General features: G+C 44.7%; 1 protein-coding gene across 2 annotated transcripts in view; it reads left to right on the top strand.

Annotated features, from left to right (window-relative positions):
• The window catches only part of ELMO1 (engulfment and cell motility 1), a 578,893-nt gene that overhangs the window by 859 nt on the left and 563,534 nt on the right, over positions 1 to 14,500 (top strand). The window lies entirely within an intron of this gene.

Here is a 14,500-nt window from a genome sequence, read left to right as displayed (position 1 = left end):
CTGCAATTGGGGAAGTCTGAGCTCGGGGGATGGTGGGAGTGGGAGTGGGAGCGGAGGGAGGGGGCGCTGGAGGTGCGGCGCCGGGTGATGAAGCGCAGGGCCCGGGGCCCGGGAGCCCGCCGAGACGTTTCGACCAGGGTCTGCGGGAGGGGGAGGCCGGAGGGTTGCGACGCTGGCGCGGGTTTGTTGGGGAAGGGGGATGTGGGGCTGGGACCTTGGAGTCAAGATTCCTATAGAGCCAGAGAAGCGGCTGGCGGCTCGGACTCTGCGTCTTCTCCTGCACTCAGGGATGGGAGGGAATCCCCCGGCGAGTGCGCTCGTGGGAGGAGGCGGTGATGGGCGAGAGGGATGGGGGCCAGGAGGGCCGGAGAGGGCGGTCTGGGCAGCCGGGAGCCCCGGAGCCTCTGGTTGTAAATACTCTCCTCCCAGGGACACACCGGAGTCTCCGCTGAGACCGGGAGAGGCGGCGGGGGGCTTTGTGGAGCTTCGCGGAAATCTCGGCTTCGGAGGGGGGATGCACCGGGCGCGCCTTCAGAGAAGGGGGCGGCGGTATGCCGGGGGCCCGGGAATCGGAGCGGAGAGTGGCGACCGCGATCGCCGGAGTCTCTTTGAGGAAGAGGAAATACAGAACTCAGCTGTCCCGGGGGTGCGCGCGTGTGTTTGGGATTGGGAAGTCGGTGCTGTGCCGCGCGCGCGCGCGAGGTGGCGTGTGTGTGTGTGTGTGTGTGTGTGTGTGTGTGCGTGCGCGCGCGCGCGCGTATGTATGTGTGTGTGGTGTGTCGTCGGTGTGTGTAAGTGTGTGTGTGGGGTGGGTATTGGTGTGGGGGGGTGTTGTCGGTGTGTGTGTGTGAGTGTTACCGCACAGCCAGGAACTACCCGCCCAGTGACCCTCTCCAGCCTAGGGGGCGATTTGAAGTTGGAGGCGGGACGGGACCTGCCTTGACCTAAAGGACCAGGCTCAGGCTTGGTCCCAGGTAGTGACCCAGCTCTCAGAGCCCCTGGACAGCCCCGAGACCCAGTGAACGTATTTGGGATGCCCCTCGCGCTGGATCATGGGCTTCCCAACAGCGCTGGCCCTGAATGATTCGGGCCTAATTCGTTATGATTAAGATTTCAGATAACCTAAGGCAGGGGTTGGGGCCTCCAGAAGCGGAGGCTCCCTGTTGGGCGCGGCCGGTGACTTGGGGATGAGGCTATGGGAGAATATCTGAGTGTTTCTTTTTTGCTTCTATAAAGGTAATTAATGACCTGTATTTACATACCAAAACCCTGAGAGCAACTTTGGGACATAGAGGGATATAATCCTTCTCAGAATCACTTTGAGATTGCAAAGACTGGCAGCAGCTGTTATTGGGGTCTCCTCTGGCCCCATATTATCTCTGGGTTCTCAGGTTCTCCTCTGGGTTCTCATATTATCTCACCTCCATGCCTACTTTCCAAGGTTGTTTCAAGGATTATTGTCCCCCAATTTATAGATCTGGGGGAAAATAATGGTAAGTTAGGAGGCCAGATCCCCTGCAGACACATCGCATACATTTAATTTTTCTTATAGCTGACATTTTGAAGCTTTACTCTTTACTGTTGTATATTTCCTATCTCTGGAAGGCTGTGGTTAAATGTGGGCGCTGCCTTTTTTCTACTCTGTTTTGTTTGTTTGTTTTTATTAGGTTGGTAAATTGTGAGGAAATGACCTGGACTGCTGGGACTCTTGGGGAGGGGTTGTGTCAGGAGGGTACTGAACTAGAGAACAAGAAGCATGGTAGGTATCAGGGAGGGGCAGGCTGGGAGGCAGACCCGGATGGGAGGCAGACCTGGCTGGGAGGCAGACCTGGATGGGAGTCTGGGGAAACTCAGGGCCTGGAGCAGTCATTGGGCAAGAAGATGGGCAGTTCTAGTGATGGCCATGCTTACTGTCCTTGGTAACTGCAGGCACCCTCACCGTCTTACGTTCTTCTTTTTCACTGAGTTCTCTCCCTAGGGCCTTTGCGCATGAAATTACAGGAGGAGATTTTCTCCCACATGTCCAGATGACTGACTTCCCCGCTTCCTTCAGGTGTCTGCCCAGCTGTCCGCTTATAGCGGGCCTTCCCTGGCTACCCCATATAAAATAGCAGCCAGACACTCCCTGGGCCTCTTATGTTACTCAGTTTTTTGTCTTAGTACCTTTTACTCCCTGGCATTATACAGTCATTTGTGTATTTGAGTATTGTCTCTCTCCCTGTTAGAGCAGAAGTTCAATGAGGGTAGTGATTACCTTGTCTTGTTTACAGCTCCAGAACTTAGATGGATTCTTAGCATGACTTCAGTGCTCAATAAGTGTTTGTAGACTGACTAAAGGAGAGGTAGCTATATTGGGAGAGATCCACCTGGGAAATATACCAGGAAAATGTTGCAGCATTAGTGCAAGTGAGAAGCCCAGGTAATGGGCTTTTGTTTTTTCCCCCGTCCTTTCCCCCATGCCAAGCCACTCTTCTTTTCGACCCTGTTCTGCCTTGAGTAGACTCCTCCCTTTTTCAGCCTGAAGAAAGGAACAGAGGGATGATTCCTTGAGAGATTAGACAACCAGTGCACTTAATAACACATAACCAGCTGGGCGTGGTGGCTCACACCTGTAATCCCAGCACTTTGGGAGGCTGAGGTGGGTGGATTGAGATTGAGACCATCCTGGCTAACATGGTAAAACCCCGTCTCTACTAAGCAAAATACAAAAAATTAGCCGGGGCTGGTGGTGAGTGCCTGTAGTCCCAGCTACTCAGGAGGCTGAGGCAGGAGAATGGTGTGAACCCTGGAGGCAGAGCTTGTAGTGAGCCCAGATCTTGCCGCTGCACTCCAACCTGGGCGACAGAGTGAGACTCTATCTCAAAAAAAAAAAAAAAAAAAAAAAAAAAAAAAAAAAAAAAAAAAAAAAAACCACAAAAACAAACAAACAAAACAAAAAAACCCCACATAACCATTCCAGATCTGGTGTTTCATCACTCTCCTTGGAGAAGGTCTTTTAAAGAAGTCTGTGTTAGGACCGGACGCGGTGGCTCAAGCCTGTAATCCCAGCACTTTGGGAGGCCGAGGCGGGTGAATCATGAGGTCAGGAGATTGAGACCATCCTGGCTAACATGGTGAAACCCCGTCTCTACTAAAAATACAAAAAAACTACCTGGGCGAGGTGGCAGGTGCCTGTAGTCCCAGCTACTCAGGAGGCTGAGGCAGGAGAATGGTGTAAACCCAGGAGGTGGAGCTTGCAGTGAGCCGAGATCGTGCCACTGCACTCCAGCCTGGGTGACAGAGCAAGACTCCGTCTCAAAAAAAAAAAAAAAAAAAAAAAAAGTCTGTGTTGCTTTAGCCTAGGAGGAAGGGCATTATTGTAAGGGGATTGAAGTCAGAGGCATCTGCTGTATCCCATTCTGCTCTCCTAGGATATGGAGGTGAAGACAGGAGGCTGTAAGGGAGACTGTGTGGCAGATGCAGGGGAGATGAGAAATGCCTAGGAGAAGAAAAATGAAAGTGAGGAAACATGAAGGTCTTCTGCAAGTGCAGCTAAGTCTTGAACATTGACTAAATTACTGTATTGAAAAGAAGGTAATACTTGAGTGTTTCAAAGTAATTTACCCCCTTTGGGTGTCTGGTGTGAGTGGGTGGGGAGGGTGGGGAAAGGGCTTTGAAGTCTTTGCCAGAGGATGTGGCTGGGGGTGAGGCAAGGAGCTCACTTTGCTTACTTCATCATCTTGCCTAATGCTCAAGGGTTAAAGGTGATTGTTCCTATGAAGGTAACATATGCCTTCTAGATCTAAGACAGTGGATACCATTAAGGTTCGTAGCTCAAGCTTGTAAATACTTTTTGGTGCCTGAAACCATCCAAGTAGATAATTTGGTTTATAAGACATTTTGTTGAATTTGGAAAATGTGGTGGATTAATAAACCTTCTCTGCATCGCAAAGCCTGGAGTGTTTGCTGCTAATTGTGCAACTCTAGTTCTGGTTCCTTCTAATCAACCAGAGAAGTATTTTTTAAGCTTAGGGTTGTAACCCATGAGTGGACCATGGTATCACTTTAGTAGGCCAAGACCAGCAGTTTACAACATGAAAGAGAAAAGTGTGGAAAACAGAATTTCATAAAACAGACACCCAGTCTTCATGTCAAAGTATTTCTCAATGTGGCTAATGATTTTTAAAGTCTGTTTCAATAATTCTGGGGAAAACTACATCTGTAACTAACTTGCCAGGGATTCTGATGAAGATGTTCTAGAGGGCTATCCTTTTAAGAAATACTTAGCGATCTCCTTTTAACAAAATACTGTTGGTTTAATCCCCCTGCAAGAGATGCTATTTCCAAATGTTGAACCAGGTGCAGTTCTGTCAGCTGTTGACTTAACTTTTAAAAATGCTACTATTTGTAGAACTTACCAGTGTGCTAGACCCTGATGCTGCCATCTTGGAGGAACTAGAAACTCAAGTGACATGCTTTTCACTTTAGTGATGCAGAGAGGCAGTAGCTCCCTTTGCAAAAACTCTTTAACCTTACTTAGAATAAAATCGACAGGATATCCCCTTTACTCACCAAGTTTTAGTTTAGAACTTTTGAGGTCTTTGGAAATTTACTCTGCTCAACTTCTCCTTTCATATTTTACATCTAGTGTTCCCCATATGAATGATTCTAATTACGAAGACAGCTGTAATCTCTTCTGGTCACACTGCTGGGATGCATGATTAGATGAAGCATTTTAGCTGACCTGGGCTTGGATTGGCTGTCGAAGGAAGAAAGTCAAAGGCTGACCACTCAGCCTGCGCAACATAGCGAGACCACATCTCTCAGAAAGTTAAAAAATTAGCTGGGTACAATGGCATGCACCTGTAGTCCCAGCTACTTGATAGGCTGAGGCAAGAGAGTGGCTTGAGTCCAGGAGTCTGAGGCTGCAGTGAGCTGTGATCGCACCACAGTGCTCCAGGTTGGTTGACAAAGAGTTAAGAGATGGGTAACCCCATCTCTTAAAAAAAAAAAAAAAAAAGTCTGAGAACTTCTGCACTGCCCACAATGAAAGGATCATGAAGGACAGTCATTCCACAGGGTGTGGCTCCCAGGACCATGTGTGTGGCCACGAAAGCCTTCTAGTATGCCAGCACAGCGTTTTTAGGTTTGGCAAAGCCAGCCTGCATGTACAATGCACACACTGGTTGCAATGCTCAGTTCCCTGGATACTTTGGGTTGTCTGAGTGTTAATAATTGGAACTTATCTCTATTAGCCAGAACTAAAGCCTGCAAAGCCGTATCAGGATTCCTGATTACATTAACTACTTGTGTGTTAGTGCTATGTTTTCTAACCTGTTGCAATATAAGTGCAGGTATGGTATGAGCAGAATTTGGTCACTGGCCTGAGGTGGGATGAACAGTTAAGTATCAGATAGGACTATGTGTGGGAGAAGAAATGCTAGCTCATCAAACAGAATTAACTACAGTAACAAACTGGCATAGTGCTGAGTCGAGAAATTAGTCACATGTATAAATAGAAGGAGATGATTCTCAGTGTTCCGGGCCCCCACAAACACTGATTTCCAGAATCTGAACAGAATTATTATTGGAACTTCAATTTTAGGAATTGAGGCTACAGTTTTGACTGCTTTAGTTCTAACAGTTAAGGTGGGAAACAAAACTTTCATCAGTAGAAAACACTGGAAAGGCACAACTTGCTAGACTATAGGACTGCGATGTGTTCAGTGGGTTGTACTCTGCATAAGGAATGGTGGTTTGAGGGAATGATAATCAGGTAAGCCCTATAAGGCATTCCCTGGATGGAGTTGGAGTCACAGGATCAATGCAACATGTTTCTCTGTGCCCTGACACACCCTTCCTCTGGGGTTGCTGTTTTGGAAATGATGGGGAACAATCAGAATAGTATTGTTATCCCATTTTACAGATGTGGCTTGGAAGAATGAAATGTCACAAGGATACTTAAAGAGTGCATCTGAGCCTTAAACCCATTTTTTCTGACTCATTTTACTGTGTTGCTTCTTTCTGCTGCACCATGATGTCTGTGCTGGTTAGTCCCTTCTTTTGTTGGTTCCCTGGACTTGCCAGCCTCTGAGGCCAGGATCCCATGTGGAGCTATCCTTCAGTGGCGTCCCGAGAGGCTCTTCACTCCTGTGTATCCTGCACACGGATGTGCCCTGGGTTGCTGTGGTATCCAGGGATGTCTCTGCTGCCACTGAGTCCTAGTTCTTGAGTCAATCCCTCTCTTTGGGTATCTCATTCTAAAGTTGACCTTAATTCTGAGAGTCAATGGATTCTTCTCTCAGGGACAGTATGCCCATCAACCGACTTCATGATATTGAAGCGTATGAGCCAGAATGCAATTTATTAATAAAAAATGAGAACAGTATTTGCCAAGAAGAATGGGGATCTATTCTTCAGCCAATATTTTTCCTCTCTGGATGAGTCATGGTAAAGGCAAAAGCATGGAACCACCTGGGAAGGAACCAATTGGAAGGGAGATATACTTGACAGTGTTTTCCAGCTTATTGTAACTTTTGCTCATTCTCTTGTTGATGGATGGATTCATACCAACTAAGGAAACCAGAGACAGGAGTCCTTTGACTGGGATGGTTTCTCCTTTGGACGAGGCTGAGGCTAATTGTACAGTTCTTTTTCTACTTGTAGGTTGTTGGCCATTTTACTAACCCATTATTTCAGGCAGTGTCAGTCTCAGTGCTGTTGACATTTCGGGCTGGATGATCCTTTGTTGTAAGGGCTGTCCTGTGTACTGTCGAATGTTTACTGTCTTCCCTGGTCGCTGTTCACTAATGCTAGTAGCATTACTCGTTTGTGACAACCCCAGATGTCTCCAGGTATTGCAGATTGTCCTATCAACTCTCCTGTCCCCAAGCTGAGAACCGCTGCTTTGTCTTCCTGAGTTAGCAAGGCCAGTTGTGTGTTATCAGATAGTCCAGACTTTCAACAGCAGTTATAAGTGCCCTGGTTTTCTACTTACTGGTTATTCCTTAGAGTCTAAGGTGGTGTATTAACAAATGAGAGGGAGGGCTCACTCTTTATGTTCATTTCTTTCCTCCAGCTCTCCAAGTTTCCTTTCTAGCTCTCTTCCCTCCTATATTGCAATTGTTCCTCTAATCCAAATGTTTTTCAAGTTTCATTCGCATGTATGTTTCTTCCTAGTACCTGTGACTGAAAAACACTGTAACTGGTGAGTTTTTGTCTCAGTTTCTTAACAGGGGTTTGAATTCTGACCACTAGTTACTGCCTTGACTTTACATAATGGCAATAAGAAAATGAAATGAGGAAGGTGGGTAGCAAAGCTGAGCTTGGCTTGTTCAGAGGCCTTTGTCACAAGACAAAGGAAATGTCTGTGTGGGAATGAGTTAAGTGAGTTCAATGCCTCCTCCTTTGCTTGTCAAATCCACCTTGACTAGTTGGATAGTAACAGATATTGATATTCCATTAGTGTGACCAGGACATTGTAGCAGGTCAGGGAGAAGCCTTCAAGGTACTGCTTTATGCGAAGTCCTTTCCCACTTTGTCCATTAGATTTCTGTCCTAATCTTGCCACGTTAATTTTCTTATGTAATTATCTGTCAGCCTTTTATTTACCTTCTCTGCTTGGCTGCTATCGTAGTCCAGAATACCATCGAGTGGCTTAAGTGCCATAGAAATATTGCTGGGTTATAGACTAGCTATGATTCCCCAAGGCAGCTGCCTTCTTACAAGTCACCAGCCCTATACCAACCCTCCACCCTTCCTTCCGCCCTTTGTGCCTTTTTTTTTTTTTTTCCAGTTCAGAATTGCACTTAGAGAGCACCAGAGTTTTGTGCTGTGGGGTTCAGTGGCAGAGCTAGATGAGCTGTATTTTCCAGGCTGCTACGCACAATTACCCTTAATTTTGAAGAGTAATCCATTTCAAAATAATTTTTTTTTCTGTTTTTGGCCTCTTTAGCCCAAATGCATAACCACAGCTGACTTTACCCTTGGCCCTCAGAAAGCATGTGGCTTGGGAGGTAGAGCTAGTGGAGGAGTTTGGTCAGATTGCTCATTTTTGGTCAAGTGAGGAGTGAATTCCAATAATGCTCAGTCAGGCTGGTTTTTACTTGACTCCTGTCCACCCCCCAACTCGCCCCACCCCACAGATTCCTAGATTTTTTTTTTTTTTTTTTTTTTGAGATGGTGTCTCACTCTGTCGCCTAGGCTGGAGTGCAGTGGCGCGATCTTGGCTTTCTGCAACCTCTGCCTCCTGAGTTCAAGCGATTCTCCTGCCTCAGCCTCCTGAGTAGCTGAGATTATAGGTGCCCGCCACCATGCCTGGCTAATTTTTGTATTTTTAGTAGAGACAGGGTTTCACCATGTTCGTCAGGCTGGTCTCGAACTCCTGACCTCGTGATCTGCCTGCCTCTCCCTCCCAAAGTGCTGGGATTATAGGCGTGAGCTGCTGCGCCCAGCCTCTTTTTTTTTTTTTTTTTTTTTTTTTTTTGAGATAGAGTCTCCCTCTGTTGTCCAGGTTGCAGTGCAGTGGCATGATCTTGGCTCACTGTAACCTCCACCTCCTGGGTTCAAGTGATTCTCCTGCCTCAGCCTCCTGAGTAGCTAGGACTACAGGTGCCCGTCACCACGCCCGGCTAATTTTTGTATTTTTAGTAGAGACGGCATTTCACTATATTGGCCCAGCTGGTCTCAAACTCCTGACCTTGTGATTGGCCCACCTTGGCCTCCCAAAGTGTTGTGATTATAGACGTGAGCCACTGTGCCTGCCCCCTAGATTTCTTTATAGTGGACCTGTGCCTCATTTATTCCAATTGTGGACCACTCTGGGAAGTGACCACTAATCAAAAATTTTGATATATTAAATAATAAATGTCCTGTACATATGTGTGTGTGAGAGAGAAAGACACACACACACACACACACACACACACACACACCCATGCAGCTCTCCTAATAATGAAAGGCCTTTAGAAGCAAAGAAACAATTATATCAGCTGCTAAATCCTGTTTTCTCCAGTGCTGTCACTTTTATAGTAAGTCAGCACAAATCACATGAAATTAAACATTTTGTCAAGGAATGAATATGTTTCCATCATCTCTAGGCTTACTGCACTGCCAGGAAGCGACTTCGACTCATTAGAACTACTTTCTCAATTACTGTCCATTCTCCAGCTGAAGGTTTTTGAGAAACATTTGCTTGGGTTTATATGAGAGAAGCACAGTAAAGCTTTATTTTTTAATTGTAATATATTTTAAAAACAGATGTTGGGTTTATCCTTGAAACGTATATAAATATTTTCAAGCCAAACTATTGCTGGGCTTATAGCCCTGATCATAATGCTTCATTCAGTCATTCAGTCAGTCTACAGCCATTTTGCTTGCAATTTGTATGCTGTAGCCTGGGCACTCCATATGTGGAGAAGGGGTAGGGAGGGCTGTAACAGGCAGATCTGTTAAGAGACGGTCATAACAGTATGCTAAAGGTATGTTTACCGTGATTGCAGATCACAGAGGTAGGTGTTTACAAATGAAGTGACTTTTGAGAAAGATCTGGAAAGCTGAGTATTAAAAGAAAGAATATGATACATCCAGGGAATATAGCAATCAGGGTGGTGGAGGACAGTCTGGAAGGGGCTTTACATCAGCAATCCCAGGAGCTGGGCATTTGGATTGAGCAGAAATGAAAGCCAAAGGGTTTTAGGCAAGGAAAAGATGCAGTGGGATTCCAGTGAGAGCAACCTGGAGGATAGATTAGATGATACAGCTGGAGGGAGGGGCAGAGGAAAGATGGGAGCTCCTGCTAAGCCTGCCTAAGTAAATACATGTTCTTGGTCAGATGAATAAATAAACAAAGCAGTGTGCTTGCTGTGCCAATGAAACTTGGAGACAGGTTGCCCAGCCCCCACCTTCCAGCCTGAGCCCCTCAGCGGGTGCCAGCCAGAGTCTGAGCAGAGGGAAAGGAGGGCAGGCCTGCACACACCGTGTTTGCCTGTAGATATTGATGATAAAATTAAATGATTTGCTAACTGATTGGATTTGGGAAAAAGGAAAAGCAGTCTTTGTGGTTTAAAGTGACTTAAGCACATACTTGTTAATGGAGGGTTCAGATCTCCTGTTGAGTACACAGCTGGGTGACTTCAGGTAAGTTAGTGACCTTCCTTGGCCTCGTTTTCACATCTTTCAAATATAGGTAATGTAAGTCCCTGCCTCTTCAAGTAGCTGAGATGATTAAATGCAATCATGATTGTAAAGTAGCGTACCCTAAAAGCATTGGGTTGGGTTTGCTATTATTATTGAGGTTATTATCACTGATTCAGTAGTTTCTATTCAGGTTCTTTATTAAACTATCTTGCTAAAATCATATAAAAACATGCATTTTGTATTTAATTTTCTTCAAGTGACCTAGGTAACTCCTCCTAAAGTCTTGACTAGAATTAGTTTGCTTAATATGTCTTTTCTTCAAGAAAACAAGAAGAAAGTTGGGGTTGGCAGGGAAAGAAGAGATGTTGGTCAAAGCCAGATAGAAAGTTTCAGTTGGATGTTGGTCAAAGCCAGATAGAAAGTTTCAGTTAGCCAGGAGGAATAAGTTCTGGTGATTTTATTACACAACATGGTGGCAATAGTTAATAATTACATATTGTATATTTCAAAACAGCTAAAAGAGGGGATTTTAAATGTTCCCACCACAAAGGGATACTAAATATTTGAAGTGATAGATACGTTAATTCGCCTGATTTGATCATTCCTAGGTATGCATGTATCAATACATCCAATCGTACCTCATAAATATGAATGATTGCTATTTGTTAAATAAAAATGAAACTTAAACCAGTACAGGAGAAGTACCAACTGTTAAAATACAGACTGGGATGAGTTATGATTGACTGTGAATTAAAATAACTGATGTAATGACTCAAGTTAGCAATTTAGTGTCCTCAAGTGAAAGCTCTTCTAAATAGATATATGTCCAGTTCAATTTGAACTAACCTGAGATTTTACTGTTTTATTGTATTATTAATTTTTTTTACTTTGGGGGGAGAGAATGGAGATGGCTCCACTGGAGCTCTTTCCCTTTCCTTGATTCCAGCTTTTGGGGCTGTTTGCATTTGTCCAAGTGTGCATAGGGGCCCTGGGAGAAACCCCATGTCACTGGAGTAACAGTGAAGGAGCAATTGGCAGGACTTTCATTCAGTTGAACTGGGTTTCATATGATTATGTTACATGTAAAAGAGGGTCAGTGGGTCCAATAATGTTTTGGAAATGTCCTTTTTTGAATCATTAGGAACCTTCCACCAAGTAGGGGACTGCTGAAATGTTCATTGGCAGATGGGTGGTTGTAAAGTATTACATTTTCTTCTTTAATCTGAGCCAGATGATCAAGCTGCCAACCAGATTAGAAATTATCCTGGGGTTAAAGTAGAAAAATAAAAGAAGAATGTCTATAGTCCCAAGTGTATAGACCCAGTGTGGCCCCATTGTCCCAGCACATTCAATTACACCAGCTTTCACTTTCAGCGTGCCCTGGATTGGACAATTCATTTTATGGCCACCTAAGTAGAAGCCACCTGCTTCCATTTCCAATCATTGTCTCTGGCTATGGCCGGTTTGTTTGGGTGCTTTTTCCACTTATTGCTTCTTCAGGAAGGCAGCAACTAGCTTACAGGCACACCAGCTCATTAAGCAGTAGCTCACGTACCCATTAAACAGTCACTTAGTAACAGCTTTTAAGGAGTGGGTTGAAAAGAGAGAAACCTTAATCTAGACACTAAAATGCCCTGGATAGAAGTAGGGGTGTCAGACAGCCATGTGCTAAACAGAAACTGCTTCTCCAAATTAGTGCTTTGAAAATGATGTCTTTTGGTCTCCACCTTGACTTCCATTACTATAGTCATGAAAATCACTTGTCGAATGATTGTATGCAAATCTTTATTGGACCTGACAAATACACAGTCTTCAGTGTGAAAAAATTCTGGTCACTTTCTTTTACCTAGGAGAGTGGTAAACATGGGTTATGCAGCAGCTAGAGTGTCCACTGTGTAGCAACGCCTCTTTTCCATATATCAGGATTGGTGTGTACCTTGAAATAGAATCCAGTGGTAAATATATGTTTAAAGACCCATAAGAAGACTTTGGTAATGAAATACGATCTACAGTAACTCCCTGGAGAGTTATGTTCATACCAAAATATCTAGCAGCTTAAAAGTGATTTCAAACATGTACCCATTTTACAGATGAGGGAATTCAGGTGTCTGGGAAGCTGGCTGCCCAACTTCACATAGACTCAAAACCATACCCTCTTTTCTGCAGCATACCATATGGTACATACCCCTGCTGCCAAGTTTTCGTCACTTTTGCCTCAGTTGAACCGGTTACACTGGATCATTATGTTGAGTTGAGCTACTTGGTGAAGGATGGTGAACAATTTGCTGCCTCAGGAGCACGTAAAAGAGCGTGATCGGGGCAGAAAACCATTACCCCAGCTGTAGCTGACTGCCTGAGGATGGTAGAGAGAAGAGCACGTAATAGAGATTCCTTTATATACCCAGTGAGACAACCTTCCACAGTCACAAGCATTGTCATCTAATTATTGTCAACTGGTATAGGGCCATGTTGAATCTTTTCAAATGTGTTGCTAACAATTCTAGCATGTGCAAGTGTGTAATGAAACAGTCTGAGACTCGGCGTCTGGATCTGGGAATGATAAGACGGGCAGATGAGGGTGTCTGAAAATACAAGAAGTTGTGAAAATTCTCAGATTTGTTTTTATCTCAACATATATCTTTAAGACAATTTTTCATGACTAGATCAAAGCAAGGCCCAGAGAAATGGCATACCAGTAGTTTTAATGTTGAGTTTCACCTTTTCGAAACCCAGAAGTTGTATTAGGAATAGTTGGGTCCATCCATTAGAAGTGATAAGTGCTTTGAAGAGTATTGGATCATATGCAGGGGGAGGGAAACCACCATAGGAGTTTAATCCTTGGCTGGGGAGAGACTGCCACCTTTAACTTTCAGGAAAGGGATCAGAGTATTTTAAATTCTTAATTGCTACTGTGTGCCTGAATTTGTTCCAGCATTTGATTCGGAAATACTCTTTATTTTCCTCCTTTTTCTTTTTCAAGGCTAGTCAAGTGAAGCAGTGGTAGTGGAGAAGGAACAAAGCAATCTGTAACTGGTTATGATCAATTAGTTGTAAACACCTCAGCACTTGGACCAAACGGAAATATTCATTTGTTAATTCACAGGTATTTATTGAGCACCTGCTGTGTACCGTGTGGTGTACTAGGTGATACGTAAACAATGGTGAGCCTCCTTCCGAGAGAAAAATAGGCCTGTTGTTGATTTCAACAACAGCTGGGCTGCTTACACACTAGAGGAGGAAGTATGCATTGATCAAAGGATCACACGAATAAGTGTGATGTTTGAACTCTGCTAAGGGCTGTTGAAGGGGGAAGTTACTGATGCTGGGGGAGCCTACAACAGGGAGATTCATGTAGTCAGGGAGGTCAGAAGGAGGGTGAAAGAATGTTACTGGGTACAGACAATTAGCACATGAAGGCTGTGTAAAAGGCTGACCTTGGATGTTGCAGGAACTGGGGAGCAGAGTGCCTGAGGCAGGGAGCACTCCAGCCGTGGATTAGACTGGAGAGGAGGGCTGATTGGGATCGTGGGGCTGAGCTTTTATCAAAAAGGCAAAGGGAAGTCACTGAAGAGTTTTACCCAAGGGAGTGACGTGATCAGATTTATGCTTTGAAAAGATCCTTCTGGCTTCAATGTGTAAATTTTACATCATCTAAAATTGGTCACAGCGTGACTGTACAATCACTCCTGTTAGAATCTAACCATTTCTAAAAGAATCAATGTAGCCACTAGTGTCTTCTTTAAATTTTAAATAGCAATTTAAAAGAGTGATTTAGCATGGGTAATGCAACCACTTAGGAATGATGAAGTACCTAGTTCTGTGGTTCTCAGACTTCAGAATGCTTAAGAATCACTGGGGACCTAGGAAACCACATTTTTAGCAGCCTCTCAGGTGATGCAAGTGCACGTGGTCCCAGACTTCACTTTTCTCTTCTTTCAAGAAGCATCATCCTAGAAAGTGGTGAGTAAAAAGAAGTTATAAACTTCAAGGTACCACCTAATCAGGCAGCTAGAAGAGGATGGAACCTCCTTAGAACCTCCTATTGCCCAGGTTTGAACCTGGATCTGTTCTGCCAATCCTGGGGGGATTTTCTTCCAGTGCACCTGAATGGATTCTAAATCCTTTGAGTTACTTTTTTCATTTATTTTCTAATCCTTTCATATGCAGCTGTTTTCTCAGATCTGTGGCTCACTCTCTGTGAGTCTCTGATATTTTACTTTTCATCTCTGTCGCCATTTAATAAAAATCTTGTTCCGTAAGTCCCAGATGAGATTTGGGGGCAGGCAGAGGTTCTGAGGGGGTGGGTTAGCCTGGCCTGATGAGGAGGGGAGATGAGAAGCCCCTCTGTAGATGTTACTTATTTTGCCCCCTGCAGCAGGAGACA

The sequence above is a fragment of the Rhinopithecus roxellana genome, chromosome 6, assembly GCF_007565055.1.
Source record: "Rhinopithecus roxellana isolate Shanxi Qingling chromosome 6, ASM756505v1, whole genome shotgun sequence".
NCBI classification, from domain to species: domain Eukaryota; kingdom Metazoa; phylum Chordata; class Mammalia; order Primates; family Cercopithecidae; genus Rhinopithecus; species Rhinopithecus roxellana.
Note: the sequence above shows the minus strand (reverse complement) of the source record. Positions and strands in the feature narration are given on the sequence as shown.